At 44.2% G+C, this 17421-nt stretch overlaps 1 pseudogene; it reads left to right on the forward strand.

Annotated features, from left to right (window-relative positions):
- Window positions 1-10317: 10317 nt before the first annotated feature.
- LOC132659043 (testis-specific Y-encoded protein 1-like) lies at window positions 10318-12184 on the forward strand (annotated as a pseudogene).
- Window positions 12185-17421: the final 5237 nt, after the last annotated feature.

A 17421-nucleotide genomic window follows, 5' to 3' on the forward strand; every position in this document is an offset into this window, starting at 1 on the left:
CTAAATCCCATGTGATCATGGTATACAGTCTTGTTTATATGCTGTTGAATTTTGTTTGCCAGTATTTTGTTTTGGACTCTTTCACCTGTATTCATGAGGGATATCAGGTGTGTGTGTGTGTGTGTTTGTGTGTGTGTGTGTGTGTGTGTGAGTGATATCTCTGTCTGATATTGGTATGAGAGAAAGACTGGCATCACTTTGCCTGCTATGTGGGGAAGAGACATGTGGCATAAAGGATGAAGCATTGTTGGATTGAAGTTTAGCCAGGATTAGAGGGAGAAAGTTAGGATATATCAGTGTGGAATTGGGGTGAGATTATCAAAGAGAGCCCATTCTCCTTTTCCTAGGCCTGTGTTAAGTGCTTGACTTTGAATTATGCTGTCTGTTAACTAGGTATAGATAGATTATACTTTGAATTTGCTACCTATTTTGTTTGTTAACAATTATGAAATTAGAATTTGTGAATCGGTTGTAATGTGCATTTAAGATCCATTTTCTTCCATTTTTACTACAAAACAGATGCCATTGAATAGCTGATGCCTTTTAAAAAAGCTGTTAAGCTTAAGTCTAAGAAATAAGCATGTTTGTCTTTAAGATACAGAAACACATTTAAAAGTTACAAATTTGCCCAAGAAGACACAACTGGTGTGTGGTTAAGTTAGAATTCCAACTTAATCTCCTATGACTCCAAAGTCCATGCTTCGAAACGCTGTAGAACAATGTTTTTGTAAAAATACTCATCCTTTACATGTGATTTCACCTAATGATCAGTGTGGCGGGTTTTTTTTATTTTTCCTCTTTATTTTTTTAAGTAGAAGAGGTTAAAGTGAACATGCGACAAAGCTATGATTCTAGAGCCATGGAGACTTGTAGTCGTAGTTTTTTCAGCTGTCATTGAGTCTGGTTGACACTCAGTGTCTTTGTCTGTAAGATAAGGGTGTGTATAAGTACTCTAGAGTTTTGGAGATAATCAAATAGCCCATTTTTCTGTACTTAACTAATCTGTAGTATGTTTACACTTAGGTGGCAGTTTGTATAAAGGAAGCACTGGGACTTGTGGCCGCACCCTCTAAGAATAAAAAAGTATTAAAAATATGGAACTCCCATGTATGTTACGTGAAGAAGAACAAGAGCCAGAAGTACAGAAAAGGGAGGGAGAGACCAAACAAGTAGATGATGATGATGATGATGACGTGATCTTGGTTGGAGTGGAACATGGAAATGAAGATGCTGACGTGATCTTTGTTGGGATGAGCTCAGCTTCAAAACCAGTCGTTTCAAACATACTGAACAGAGATACCCCAGGTTCTTATTCAAGGAGAAAAAGGTGTGGTCACTTCAGGAGAGGTAACGCTCACAGATTACAGCCTGTTAGTCATGTGACTCCTACATCAGAAGCAAAGACTGTCTTGCCAGTGTCTGACTCTGACTCAAGATCAACAGGTAGTCCTATTATTATTGAACCTCCGTCTCAAGCTGATTATAAAAATCTTTCACCACAAATAGTGCCTGATGGCTTTTCGAAGGAGTTATGTTCTTCTTTGATTACCTTCACAAGGTCATTGCAGCATCCAGTAGAAACAGCAGTTTCTGCAGGAGATATGAATAAAAGTCCTCATGTATCAAAACGAGTTTCCCCTTGTGAAACAAATCGCAGAAATCCCAGAAGGCCTAAACTCAGTGATGGCATTGTAGGGGAACATTCTTTAGGTTTTTCCCCATCAGGTTTTTTTCATACAGAGACCACTCAGCAAAGCACACCAGAGTGTGTCCATACCTCACTAGGCCATGTTCAGAATGGAGAACCTTGTCCAACACCTTTTCCAAAGGACAGTGTTCATTGCAAGCCTGTAAGACCTTTAGGGGAAAGTGGACAGACAAAAACTGATTTTCCAAGTTTGGCAAGTCCAAACAAAATTGGTGATCCCACAGAAGGAAATCTGATTGTGTTACTTCGTGACTTCTACTATGGCGAGCATGGAGGAGTTGGGCAGCCAGAAGCGAAGACCCACACGGCGTTTAAATGCCTCAGCTGCTTGAAAGTTCTAAAAAATGTCAAGTTTATGAATCACATGAAGCACCATTTGGAACTTGAGTGGCAGAGAGGTGACAGCTGGAAAACCCACACCACCTGCCAGCACTGCCTCCGCCAGTTTCCTACTCCTTTCCAGCTGCAGTGTCACATTGAAAGTGTCCACACGGCCCAGGAGCCCTCCGCAGTCTGTCACATCTGTGAGTTGTCCTTTGAGACAGATCAGGTTCTCTTAGAGCACATGAAAGACAATCATAAGCCTGGTGAAATGCCCTATGTATGCCAGGTTTGCAGTTACAGATCATCATTTTTTGCAGATGTGGATTCACATTTCAGAGCATACCATGGTAACACTAAGAAATTACTTTGCCCGTTTTGCCTCAAAATTTTTCAAACTGCAACAGCATACAGACGTCATCATCGAGGGCACTGGGAAAAGAGTTTTCACCAGTGTTCCAAATGTCGGCTACAGTTTTTAACTTCCAAAGAGGAGAGGGAGCACAAGACCCAGTGTCATCAAATGTTTAAGAAGCCTAAGCAGCTAGAAGGATTGTCTCCTGAAACAAAAATTGTTATTCAGGTATCACTGGAACCCCTTCAGCCAGGATTGGTGGAAGTAGCATCCATTACTGTGAACACATCTGATTTTGAATCATCACCCCCCAAATCTAAAAGGAGGAGGTCAAAAAAAGAAAAATAATAGTTAATTCTGCCTTCAGTAAGTCTGAAGCAAGTATTTCAGTCAAAGTTAAAAATCCCATTAAAAACAAAAAGATCAACTTATAGCATTATTCAATAATATCAAATATAGGGAAACCGATGGGTAATTTATGTGATTTTGTTTTAAATAGAGGAAGTACAGTTTTGTTTGATCTGCATATTGAGATGTTATTTAAAAATCTATGATCTGTTTTTCGTGTAATTGTCTTAACATGTAAAAAGGATGTGTGCATGTGTGTGTGTGAGAGAGACAATGAGAGAAGTGGAGAAAGGAAAAGTAAGAACCTATTTTGGTATTTGATGTTACTTGTAAGTTTGAAAGCTCTCCTATACATATAATCTGTAGAGTGTTTTAGCAACGTAATTTTGAAGTGTTTTCATGCCTTGCAGATCTCAGTATCAGCTATATAGCCAGACTTGAATGTCACTCTCTGAAGTGCCTCTTGGGCTGATCTAAGATAACCTGGCTCTGAAAGCGTGCAGTGGAGGTTGATGGAGAAGCTACGATGTGAGTTTGGACCAGACACGGGATTTAATCAGTGAAGAGCTGTGCCTTCGTGTCCCAGCTGAGGAAGAGGCATACATTCACTGCAGGCACAGAGCCAAGGGAGAAGGAACACTGTCTCAGAGTGCTTTCACCTAGCCCAGGGACATCTCAAGGATGCCAGCTGCTAAAATGCCTGTGTTTGGTGAGAGACCCTGGCAAGCATGAAGCAGGCCCTGTGTAGCACTGACTGCAGTTGGAGAAGCAGAGATAGTTAATAGAATGAGACCTGGTGCCTGTGGACCTCCTGTTGAGTGAGCAAAAGGGAGATTTGATTCATTCTGTCCCCTTTCCCATTTGGCTGGCCTGTAGTCACAGTGAGGTCGGCATATCTGTGTCAGACACAGTAGCAAAGCAAATTAAAACTCCCTAAGGAAAAAGAGCCTTGACGTCCACTTTGATTTGCGCTGGACCCATAGTTGTAACTGAAAAGGATCAAACAGAGGAAATCTGTTCAGCTTTTGAATTGGGCTAAATTGAGTTCTCTTACCCTTAAGCTACAATGGAGTTGTCCAAGAATCGTAAATATAGTGGACAAAAATAGTCCAGGGTGATTAAAGCCTTTTTGGAACTCTTCCTTCCAATTTCCAGTTACATGTGTCTTACCCGAGTTGACCATGTGAAGATTTCGGTTCTGTATCTTATCTTGCCTTGGACACAAATGTAGTACAGTTAACAGCTAATTCTTTGCATGTGTAATTTCCCATTGTATCAAACTGATTGAGTTTCCGTCTTTCTTGACACAGTCTGATGTGCAAGAATTGTCTCATGTATTTCAGTAATTATCAGGTCATAGAATTACCCTTCCTCTAATGTATCCAACCATCTAATCTGTGATTATACTTGTGGAAACCTTCTTTCTTGCGGTCTCCAAGGGCTCTTTCACAGACCTGTGGGGTACCCTCTAAGTATTGGTGCCTGAACATCAGCGCACTTGGCTGCCTCTAGGTTCTTGGAGTTGAGTCTCCTCCTGCAGTTGAATGTCACCCCTTCTCCACTTCTGGCACGGATACCTAGCAATCTCTGTGCACCATTCCAGGAAGCTGGGATCCTGTCTGTAGACCTATGCCAGGAGCAACTCTCCGTTTCCTCTTCCTTTCTCCTCCTCTTTGTCTCTCGCCACTCTCCCCAGGCCTCAGTTTCTTTAAGTCCTCTAAGCTTTCACAAAATGCTGGAAAGAGATCATCACCAAGCGGTTAGCATCCTTCTCAGAACTGAAAAGGAAGGACTACAGATGATGAAGCTGCAGTGAATCTGTTGTCTCCATTTTAGGTAATTTCGTGAGTATAAATTCAAATTCAAATAAATTGTGTTTATTTATTCAAAGCTTGATTGATATATTGCACTTTGAATATTTTACTAGGCCTTTCTGGTTAGTTTACTTGGGCCAAAGCACTTTGCTAAGTGTCAGCTGAAACCACTTTTAGTTGTATAAAGAGTGTGTGTGTGTTCTGGTCTCACGTGAAAACTCTCTGTATAAATAAATATGCAGACTATTGCATATGTATCTGCTTTCTTCGATTTCTATAGTAAAAAATACGAAATGTTTTAGTTACGTGTTTTTACTGTTGCTTAGTATTATCAACACTGTTGCTGTTAGTTGCTGTGAAGTATGCTCCTAAGGACTACAAGTTGTATTTATTGCCAAATTAAAAGGTTCCCACAATATGGTCCCTGACTGCTTCCTCTCTTCCATTCTCTGTCTTCTACTGTACTATTTTCCCCACTAATGTACTCTTTTTGACAACACAGGCCTTGGTTTTCCTCCATCAAATTCCGTTTCTTGCCGATCCAGACTGCAAGTGTTGTTCTTCTGGAAATACTCTTCCCGTAGGCCTGCATGGCTCCCTTGTTTGAGCTTCACCAATGCTGTTCAAATAACACAATCAAATCTCCAACCCCCTCTCTTTCCTCCTCCTCCTTAAAGGCACTTGAAGTCTCTATCCTCTTCTTCCCTCTCCAGCCTAAATTTCCTAAATTTTCACAAAAAAAAAAAAAAAAAGAAAAATGAAAAAGAGAAGAGATAATAACATCAGGGCTTTGCTTCTTAGAATTAACTTGAGTCAGTTTCTGTGCCTGCAAATCAAAGATAGTTAATAGTGAGTTGAATTCTTTCAGGAGCTTCCTCTGTTTTTCTTTTGATACCTCTATATTTTGTTCACACAATGACACTTTGTTTTCTTTACAAATTATTGAAGATGTGTCAAGATTATTATTTTGTTACTGCCCTTTGTGAATTTCCTTGTCTGCCTTGCTTGTTCTTTCAGGTAAAATTTATTTTATTAATGTTGCCAAAACATTGTAAGTAAAATTAGTATTTGTAGAAATAATGTTTTAAAAATTATTTCTGCTGTCTTTTTACAAATAACATGGCATATTTTTATTTTTTTTAAATAATCGTATTGTGTTGGCCAGTTCTAAACAGTGATGTCTAAGTGGGCTTTCTTGTTCTGAGTACCATCAAAAGCAATGAGTATCTGGCTTAATAAATTTCTGTTTCTGCTTTTAGATCTTGAAGAGAATTGTTTTATTGGATAGTTTACAACATTTGTTGAGACACTTACTGTTCCTTCTTTCTCCTCTCCTTTCTTTTTCGTGCTTTCTTCCCTTGTCTCTCTTCCTCTTTCTTTCCTTCCCTTTCTTTCCCCAGGTTGTTGCTTGACTGGGCCTTTCCTGAAACAAAAGGAATTCCACACAGAGTTGAATGTTATCCTCTCAGAATGCCATTTCGTTCCTCATTTCTAGTATTGGAATTAACCTCCCTGTCCCCTTATTAGATTTGCCACAGTTGTATCAATGTTTCTGATTTTCTTTTTCCAAGAAGCAGCTCTTGTCGTCTTATCCCAACAAGCTTTATTTTTGTTTTCTATTTTTGTTTCAATTCATAGATACTTCCTACATTCTTTAGGATTTTTTTTCTTTATACCTTTGCATTTTAGAAGTTTCTTCACAATTTTTTTTCCTGTAAATATATTAGATTTACAATGTTGAATTTCAGATGTATATCAGAGTGATTTAGTTATGCAGATACGTATCTATTCTTTTGTAGGTCCTTTTCCATGATAGGTTATTACATGATACTGAGGATTTCTTTTCTTTTTTTTTCCATAGATGATTTAGGGGTTGACCTATCTTTATTTAGCAATTTTGTCTGAATCCCAAATATTTTTATGTATCCATGTTTTTTAATTAAAATTTCATTGTCTAAGATTTTTGGCAAGTTGATTCCAAAGAGTTCACTATTTTCAGGCTGAATGTTTTCATTTATTGTTTACTGAGAATTAAGTTTTCCTTGGAGCTCTGAGGGCATGTGTGTATATACACTGACATGTCTATATACACATCCTTTTCAGATTACTACATGTTTTAAGATATGTAAATGTATTTTCAAAGATATTTTCTGTTTGTATGGTAAAAACATGAAATGTTTTAATGCTAGAAATTTCTTCCCCCGAATGAATATAGTATAAAGAATAAAGATATAAAACTAGATTCCTTTGAGAGTAATCCTTCCTAACAGAACTTGGGAATGTTCAAAGAGTACTCATAACACTTATGAAAGGTGGCAAGAAAAACTTTATTCAAGGTAAGAGTACTACAGTGGCGTATTATAACATGGGAGAGAGATTGAGCTTATGTGTGACTCCAGGAGGGGTGCAGCTGGGATTTATAGCTAAGGAACAGGGTGGGCCCATGGGATTGCAGACAGAGATGGGAGACTGAAAAGCAATGGACAACAATAACAGAATGGGTGTCAGTGGATGGAAACTTATTAAAATGAGGACTATAATCGTGAGGGTGGACTCTGGCTCAACTGAGAGGATCATTGCTGAGGCTAGGCAAGGCTGATAAGATATTCCGGTGAGTGAAATGATATTTGATCGGATACTGAGGGTGGTCAGATCAAGGGTGGGCTATGTTTTCTAAACTGAAGTAGCAGATTCTGGATTAGATTGGACTAGATGGACAGGCAGCCCTGAATAAAGACATTGCCCAAAGTTGGCAGTGCATTAATGAACTAGTGCTGCATAAGCAGTTAGCCAAAACTAGCAGCTTAAAACAATATTATTTCATACTGCTGCTGAAAGTTGGGAATCCAGGAGTAATTCAGCTGAGTGTTGTGGCTCAGTGTCTCATGAGATTGCCATCCTCTGAAGCCTTGACATGCGCTGGTGGATTTCCTTCCAAGATGGCTTACTCACATAGCTGATGAAACCGGTTTGCTTGCTGGCTGTTGGGAGAAAGCCTCGGTTCTTTCACATGGACCTCTCTAAAGGGCTACCTGAGTGCTCTCGAGATATGACTAAGCTGGCTTCTAGAGTGAGTGATCCAAGAGGATGATCAAGGAGGCTGCAGTGCCTTTTATGACCTAGTCTCAGACGCTTCATTGTTCGTTTCTACAGTATTCTAACATGAGAAGTGAGCCACTAAGCCCACCACACATGTGAAGGGGCGGAGGAAGGAACCGTGGACATAATTTAAAACCACGTGGTACACACATGGCCAGAAATTGTTCACATACGTGTATGTCCAAAATGCCTTTTCCTGCCAATGCTTTTAAACAATTTATCTGTTACAGCATTAACTTGAAGTTCAGGACCTTGTCATCTAAGTCAGGTCCAGCTATGGATCAGGGTCCACGTGTACAGTATCTCAAGTGTTCTGTTGCTCAGTTGTGTCGTATTCTTGGCGACCCCATGGGCTGCAGCGCTGCAGGCTTCCCTGTCCATCAACTCCAGGAGCTTGCTCAAACTCAAGTCCATTGAGTCGATGATGCTATCCAACAATCCCATCCTCTGCTGTCCCCTTCTCCTACCTTCATCTTTTTCCGCATCACGGTCTTTTCCAATGAGACGGTTATTCCCATCACATAGCCCAAGTATTGGAGCTTCAGCTTCAGCATCAGTCCTTCGAATGAATATGCAGGAGAGATTTACTTTAGGATTGACTGGTTTGATCTCCTTGCAGTCCAAGAGCCTCTCAAGTCTGCAACACATCAGTTCAAATTATAGAAGTGTAGTTCCTCTAGACCTGAGGATGTGTGAACAAAAGAGATGAGTTAATCTGCTCCCTTTCACAGCCAACATACAGTGGTGGTTCAGGCATAGATAACCTTCATAGACACTCCTGTTCCAGAAAGGGGAGGGGAGATGGGAGTCAATAGTAGCAGTTCTGAAATCCCATGGGTTCTTGCGGGCAGTCCTTTGATTAGTATTTAAGGCCTGGACACTTCCTAGGCTTCCGTCTCTGATTTTTTCATTCTACCCGCTGACATGATGCCATTGCATGGAAGGTGGCTAGTATATGGTTACATGAAACAGTCTCCCTAGCCTGCTTCCTGCTTGTAGAAGGTAGAAGTCCAGAGCTCCTATTTTGTACTATTGCTGGTCCTTTCAGTCCGAGCTGAACTTAAATATGTTATCTTAAAACCTTGGTGTGTCTCCTGATACTCTTACTGGTGTTCAAGGCAAAGCACCCCACTCCAAAGCGACAGTCACACATGTCTTCATAATAAGGCTTACTCTGTCTTGGTTTTCTGCTGAGATAGCTGAGGGATAACACCCTGAACCTTGGTAGAAGTCTTATTGTGTGACTGAAAGGATCTCTGAGTGACACCCCTAAACTCTTTGGAGGGTATTGGCCTGACTAAATAATGCCATGAGGCATCCCCTTCCAGCTTTCTGAGGCTTAACAAAGAATTTTACAGTCACACTCGTCTTTAGAACACCTTTGTTTATAAAAAATAATATGAAGCAGAACTGGCCTATTGTATTTAGACCACCTAATCTCAATGCCGTGGATATGATCTTGCTTGAGAGTCATTAATTTTAACAACTTCTGTCATCTTAAAAGACTGGAAAATTCCCAAATCAGCAAGTTTTGTCCCCTGTTTTAATAATCTTTATATTAAACATTAAAGAAAAAAAAAATCCCTTCATGTTTTACTACAGGCAGCAAGAAAAAACCAGGAAGCACTTTTGGCTGTTTGGATGGAAATCCTCTTAGATAACTCAATTAATTAAGTACAGTTTGTCCTCCCAGCTCATTAGGTACATTTTCTACTTTTCATAAACTGCAGATGTAGTGGACTTTCGTCTTCACACTCCCCAGGCTCTCTCCTCCTGCCTCTCCTTTCTGCCAAGCATCCTAGGTGCACGACTGTGATTCCGCCTAGAACGTGTTTGCTCAGTGAGCAAACGGGGAGCGATTCCCTGGCTTCAGTGCTTCTGCTGGCCAGAGACTCTGTACCGTTCCCTAAGAACTTCATGGTTTCGCTGTCCAACTTCTATCACCTGGCTAGGTCAGTTGCAGTAGCTCATACTCACAAGCGAACTGGCAGGGATTTCTACACGCACATGTGCAGAAACATACATGTGTACACGGGAACATCGCTGAGGGGAAACCTGTCCATATGCAGAAGTACAGCTTTCTTTTCCAGGAACGTGAATTTTGGTAAGCGCTCAAATTTCTACACACACATTTGCGCAAATAGATGGGTGAATACAGTTACATCGCTGAGACAAAACCTGTCCATATGCAGAAGTACAAGCTTTCCTTCCCAGGACATTGAATTTTGGTAAGCACTCAAATTTCTACGTGCACATGTGCACAAATATATGCGTGGACACAGTAACATCGCTGAGAGGAAACCTGTCCATATGCAGAAGTACAAGCTTTCTTTCCCAGGACCTTGAATTTTGGTAAGCACTAAAATTTCTACGTGCACATGTACACAAATATATGCGTGTACACAGTAACATCGCTGAGAGGAAACTTGTCTATATGCTGAAGTACAAGCTTTCTTTTTCAGGAACATGAATGAGACCTGGTGACTAGGACCTCCTGTTGAGTGATCAAAAGGGGAATTTGATTCATTCCGTCCCCTTTCCCATTTGGTGTCCGTGAACAATGGAGATCAACGTGGCAAACGGTGGGGTTTTTCCCTACTTCCTTAGCATCTGGCCAGCAACAGCCTGTCCTGGTGATGCTGTGCATGGCTGGGACGTTGCAGCCACCAGTGGCCACACCAGGCGAAGATGCCACCCTCTTCAGAGTGGAGGCAGGAGAGGACAGCGAGGCCCAGGTGGACGGAGTCGTGGCAGGGATCAGACGGGGTTTCCAGCTGCTTGCAGAGGACATCACTGAGGATGTGGAGGTTGTGCCAGATGAATGACAGAAACAGGGGTCCTCCCTGGAGCTGGAGGAGAAGACATTGGAGGAGCAGTGCCAGGAAAGGCCTGGAGGCCCGAGTGAGCTCCCGGCACTAGATGTGATGCAGGCACTGGCGACCTTGTAAGTGGAACTTAGCTCTAAGCCTGAGAAAACCTGCAGGGCCTACGTTTGGTTCATGTGCAAGAGTCATGAGAGGAGGAAGCGTGACTTGGCTCAGAAGAGTGCCAACATCCAGGGCATCCCTGGCTTCTGGGCCAACGTGGTATCCTTTCTGCTACTCGTTGTGGTCCAGTGCTCAGGAGGAGGGGGAGGTGCAGAGGCAGGAGCAGGAGGAGGGGTGGAGGCGAGGGGGCAGAATGGTGGACCCTGAAGGAAGTGTGGTACTGGGCAATTGGCAGGCTCCAAAGGCACAGCTGAGTAGAGTCCGGGCAGGGCCACGCCTGTAAGTGTCGCAGCCATGACTCTGTGTGTCTCCTTCAGGCCTGCATCTGAGGAGGATTAGCCTCTGAGTCAGAAACGACCAGAGACAGTACATGAGAGCCACCTTAGCTGACAGTTATTGTTGTAAAGGTGAATGATCCCGAAAATAACTGAGATATGGGAGTCACACACACAAGCGCGCGCGCAGACACACACACATACACAAACCCACAGAACATATGTAGACATACTTTCTGATCCCCGTTATCTCACTGAGTGAGCAAGTTCTGAGTGGAATCACAGTGGTACAGCAAGGATGCCTGGCAGAAAGGAGAGGCAGGAATAAAGTGTCTGGGGGTGACCAGTGAGAGTGCAGAAGATCTGAGACACAGAACAGGTTGCAATCCCAGACACAGAAGCCACAGTGGGTGACCCCACAGCCCTTTGAACACCCTGATACAAGGGCCTTTCCATCCTTCCCAAGTGCCAGGCATACTTTCTCTGACCTTACCATGAGCATGAGCACTACTGAGTTCCAGGGCAAGATGCGCTGCAGGCACTGGCTGCCCTGCTGGTGGAACTGAGCTCTGAGCATAAGAAGAACTGCAGGGCCTACTTCCAGTTCATGTGCAGGAACCATCAGAGGAGGAAGCCTGACTTGGCTTGGAGGATCGCCATCACCTGGGGCATCCCTTGCTTCTGGGCTGTAGCTGTATCCTTTCTGCTGCTCTTTGAAGTCTGCTGCTCAGGAAGAGGAGGCGGCGCAGGAACCTTTTCCCTGCTCCCTATCCTGACAGGTGCTGTTGCGGAGCCATCCATCGTCCCACTGCAAGTTGATATTTTCCTTTCAGGACCCCCCTACTTCTTGAACACAGTGACCACTAAGTAGAATTACCTTGACATCACTTGTGAAACGTGGTTCCTGGGGTGATGAGTGTGGGTGTGCAAGGTTGTGGAGTGTCCACCTGTGGGATCCACACCCATCTCCCGTCTCTCTGTAGGGCATAGGGCACGTTGTTCCACTCCTGTCCACTGGTTCTGGGACTTTGAACGGGGAGCATCCAGCCGCAGCGTGGACACCAGGAGCCTTAACTTTCTCGGCTGGTTGTCAGGTCACAACTGCTCAGAGTCGAACAGGATTGCTGAGGTGTGGTTGCTTTGGGCCTGAACACAGTTAGCAATTCACTTTGGGATTCTTGGCTGCTGGCTCACCTTGCTCGTATTGCCAGCGGATTGTCGGCCAAGATGTGTGGGATGATCGCCTGAAGTAGTACCCTGGGCAGGAAGGTTCTTCCATGAGAGTAACTGACAGAAACGTGTGGAGATGGGGTCTGAAGGTGGGCCCTGAAGGGACACTCATGTGATACTACAGGGACACTGTCCTTTCCCAAATGGGGATGCTCAGACTCATGCAAACTGGCTGTGGAGCCTGAGTTTGGGTCGTGCTTGTAGCAGGTGACCTCCTGAGACTGTTTATTTGGGGACTTGGTGTGTCCGTGAGTGAAGCAAGTCTCCATCAAATCAGCTGAGGTGGCAGCACCAGAGTCCAGGTGATACTTCTAGAGGGAGTGTGTATTAAGTATCTTTGTCAGAATCATCCTTTGTGGGTCCTTTCATCCCCTGGCCTCCTGCTGCTCACTGAGTTTGAGATTGCCTGGGCACTTCACTCCCGCCCCTTACCCAGGGAAGGCCTATCATTGAAAAGCTGTCCTCTCCGGGGTCCCAGTGCACCTGTGTGCTGACTTTGGGATCTTCTGTGAATTTCCACATTCACCACTCAGTGTCTCACAACCACCAAACATACTGCGCTGGAAGCGGCTTCAGGCTGCCTTGGGAACATACGGAAGAGTTCGTGGAGAAGGTGAACAGGGAGCCCCAAGGGCAGGACATGGTGCCTACTGTCGCCATCCCCGACATTGCTGGCCTCGGTCGTCTTCACCTCCTGAAACACCTATGCTCGTTGTTTGCATTTGTGTCCCCGTGCTGAGCATGTGTGTGTATACACACGTGTGCTTATTTATGCTGGCTGTGATTGTGTGTGTGTGTGTGTGTGTGTGTGTGTGTGTGTGTCCGGCCCAGGGCAGAGGCAGAGATGAAGGTGGCAGGAGAGGAGGTGCTGAGCAACCAGAAGAGGAGTCATGAGGCGACCAGGCTGAAGGTGGTCTGTCGCCTCATCTCTGCATTGACCCTGCCCAGGATAGGAACAAGGAAAGGATGGCCAGTGATAACTCCAGACTGTGGCTCCAGATATCTGCAATTAGACCAGATACAAAACACGCTCATCAGTTCTACCGTGTTGTTGTGTGTGCTTGGATCAGGAAGAGGGTTTCATGGTCTAAGGATTCACACAGAGCAAATCACGTGGGGTGGGGCTTTGAAACCACTGCCTGTGGAGCCCTCCGTGTGTGGGGCCATGGGCTGGCCTCTGGAAATGAGGGACGTGGCTATGGCAAGATCTGGGATGGTGAGGCTAAGGTCCTGCCGAGATGGGCAGAGAGCTGAAGGAGAAAGAGTCATAGATTGCCTGCTGCACTGGAGATTGTTCCACACACATGTGAAAAGGAGAACTGGGAAGGTCCTGGGCCAGTGCTGCCCAGATCAGCCCAGCAGCCAGCACACGCCCTCCCTGAGGGTGGCACACACTGGCACAATATGACACAAAACATGAGATGCACTAAAGTATGCTGTATCTGCCAACCACAGGCATCCTAGGAGAGACATGGTCTGTAAGCAAGGCATGCCTCCAGGCACTTCCAGCCTGCCTCGCTGGCAGTGCCCAAAGCCGAGAAATGTGCAAGTGGGTTTCCCTGTGTGACCCTATCCGGGATATGCCTGTGAGGGAGGGAACAGAGAAAAGACAAGGGCGGTGGGTAAACTGCATGTCCTAAGGGACCTCAGGGGAGTGGAGACAGAGAAGCCCCTGGGGCAGTTCAGGGCCTGCTGGTTTTCAGGGTCCAGACTCTAGGCAGTAGCGGTCCTGCCAAAGATACCCCATGGTCTGTGCTGAAAGTTCTGATATGAATTCCTCCTTTTCTTTGGGGTCTTGCCCCTGGCTTGGGGGCCTGAGTGTCAAAGGTGCACGTCTGTACCTGAAGGAGGATTCTGGTATTCTTGCTGGAGCAGAATCTCTGATTGCGTTGTAGGGGATCTGCACCGAGGTGACACAGAGGGACGCTGCCTTCCAGGTGACCGTCTTGGATATCCCTGGGCCCAACCGCGCACTGGCTTCCTTGGCACGGGTGCTGTGTAGGGAAGCAGGGATGCGTGACTGTAGGGAGTCCTACCTGGGCCTAATGAGAGCAACTGAAAGAGAGCCTTGGCATTTAGCAAATCACTGAGGCATGGGTGGTTCAAGCCCTCTTGGTCCATTTGAGATAGTAACGCTGCTTTCTGTCCAACGGAGGCATTAGCTCTGGGCCCAGAACCTGCAGGTTCCCCAGGGCATCATCTGTTGGGGGACTCCCATGTGCATGGGTAGTGTTAAACAGAAAGGAAGACGTGTAGGGATGCCACCTTACTTTGATGGCCTCCGGTTCCATTCTTGGTATCGGAAGAGACCCTGCATCCATGTGTACCTTCTTCACAACCTTGGATCAGAACCAGGCCTGTCACAGTCTCCGGGGGCTTTTGGAGGCTCAGGCGTTTCTGGCCTTTTCCTGCCACATGGAGAGAGCACATCGGGGCACAGGTAGATGGTGCACACAGAACGCTCCACAGATAGGAAGAACAGGGGGCCTCATTCAGAATGCTGGGGGCTGTAACGGGTGGTAGGCTACCAAGAGGGGCACAACATTGACACGGAATGACCTAGACAGGTGCACACCGAGAAAGCAGTTCTTCAAGTCAGCTGAGCTCAGAGGTCCTTGTTTTCTGGTCCCCTGAAGGAATGCACAGTCAATGGATCAGGCCAACGTGACTGGTACTGTGAAGCTGTCCAAGGTGATGGGAGAATGCAGAAGGCAGGCACATGTTATACAGCTGTTCATGGCAAGAACTTCCAATGCTGCCTGCTGCTCTGCAGGCCAGTCCCTATCAATAGCAAATGCCAAGGTTTTGGAACCTTTGAGGATAAGGCACAGAGTTAGAAGTGTAACATGACATAATCGATGAGCAAGTGAAAAAACAAGGACAGAAATGTGGATGCTTACCAACATTCATGTTCCTGGAAAAGAAAACTTGTACTTCGGAATATGGACAAGTTTCCTCTCAGCGATCTTACTGTGTGCATGCATATATTTGTGCACATGTGCACATAGAAATTTGAGTGCTTACCAAAACTAATGTCCCTGGAAAAGAAAGCTTGTACTTCTGCATATGGACAAGTTTCCTCCCAGGGATGTTACTGAGTACACGTGCATGTTTGTGCACATGTGCGTGCAGAAATTTGAGTGTCTACCAAAATTCAAGTTCCTGGAAAAGAAAGCTTTACTTCTGCATATGGACAGGTTTCCCCTCAGCGATGTTACTGTGTACACATGTATGTTTCTGCACATGTGCGTGTAGTAATCCCTGCTAGTTCACTTGTGAGTATGAACTACTGCAACTGACCTAGCCAGGTGATAGAAGTTGGACAGCGAAACCATGAAGTTCTTAGGGAACGGTACAGAGTCTCTGGCCAGCAGAAGCACTGAAGCCAGGGAATCGCTCCCCGTTTGCTCACTAAGAAAACACGTTCTAAGTAGAATCACAGTCGTGCACCTAGGATGCTTGGCAGAAAGGAGAGGCAGGAGGAAAGAGTCTGGGGATTGTGAAGACGAAAGTCGACTACATCTGCAGTATTATGAAAAGTAGAAAATGCACCTAATGAGCTGGGAGAACAAACTGTACTTAATTGAGTTATCTAAGAGGATTTCCATCCAAACAGCCAAAAGTGCCTCCTGGTTTCTTCTGCTGCCTGTAGTAAAACATGAAGGGAATTTTTTTTTTTAATGTTTAAGATAAAGATTATTAAAACAGGGGACAAAACTTGCTGATTTGGGAAGTTTCCAGTCTTTTAAGATGACATTAATAAAATAATAAATTTTCCCTGAAAGAACAAGCAAGGCAGACAAGGGAATTCACAAAGGGCAGTAACAAAATAGTAATCTTGACACATCTTCAATATATTTGTAAAGAAAACAAAGTGTCATTGTGTGAACAAAATATAGAGGTATCAAAAGAAAAACAGAGGAAGCTCCTGAAAGAACTCAATCACTATTAACTATCTTTGATTTGCAGGCACAGAAACTGACTCATGTTAATTCTAAGAAGCAAAGCCCTGATGTTATTATCTCTTCTTTTTTCCTTTTTTCTTTTTATTTTTTTGTGAAAAGTTAGGAAATTTAGGCTGGAGAGGGAAGAAGAGGATAGAGACTTCAAGTGCCTTTAAGGAGGAGGAGGAAAGAGAGGGGGTTGGAGATTTGATTGTGTTATTTGAACAGCATTGGTGAAGCTCAAACAAGGGAGGTAGCAAGCCATGCAGGCCTGCGGGAAGAGCATTTCCAGAAGAACAGCACTTGCAGTCTTGGGATCGGGAAGAAATGGAATTTGATGGGGGAAAACCAAGGCCAGTGTTGTCAAAAAGAGTACATTAGTGGGGAAAAAAGTAGAGTAGAAGACAGACAATGGAAGAGAGGAAGCAGTCAGGGACCATATTGCAGGAACCTTTTAATTTGGCAATAAATACAACTTGTAGTCCTTAGGAGCATACTTCACAGCAACTAACAGCAACAGTGTTGATAATACTAAGCAACAGTAAAAACACGTAACTAAAACATTTCGTATTTTTTACTACAGAAATCGAAGAAAGGAGATACAAATGCAATAGTCTGCATATTTATTTACACAGAGAGTTTTCACCTGAGACCAGAACACACACACACTCTTTACACAGCTAAAAGTGGTTTCAGCTGACACTTAGCAAAGTGCTTTGGCCCAAGTAAACTAACCAGAAAGGCCTAGTAAAGAATTCAAAGTGCAAATAAATCAATCAGGCTCTGAGTAAATAAACACAATTTATTTGAATTTGAATTTACACTCACGAAATTACCTAAAATGGAGACAACAGATTCACTACAGCTTCATCATCTGTAGTCCTTCCTCTTCAGTTCTGAGAAGGATGCTAACCGCTTGGTGATGATCTCTTTCCAGCATTTTGTGAAAGCTTAGAGGACTTAAAGAAACTGAGGCCTGGGGAGAGTGGCGAGAGACAAAGAGGAGGAGAAAGGAAGAGGAAACGGAGAGTTGCTCCTGGCATAGGTCTACAGACAGGATCCCAGCTTCCTGGAATGGTGCACAGAGATTGCTAGGTATCCGTGCCAGAAGTGGAGAAGGGGTGACATTCACCTCCAGGAGGAGACTCAACTCCAAGAACCTACAGAGGCAGCCAAGTGTGCTGATGTTCAGGAACCGATACTTAGAGGGTACCCCACAGGTCTGTGAAAGAGCCCTTGGAGACCGCAAGAAAGAAGGTTTCCACAAGTATAATCACAGATTAGATGGTTGGATAGATTAGAGGAAGGATAACTCTATGACCTGATAATTACTGAAATAC

The sequence above is a fragment of the Ovis aries genome, chromosome Y, assembly GCF_016772045.2.
Source record: "Ovis aries strain OAR_USU_Benz2616 breed Rambouillet chromosome Y, ARS-UI_Ramb_v3.0, whole genome shotgun sequence".
NCBI lineage: Eukaryota > Metazoa > Chordata > Mammalia > Artiodactyla > Bovidae > Ovis > Ovis aries.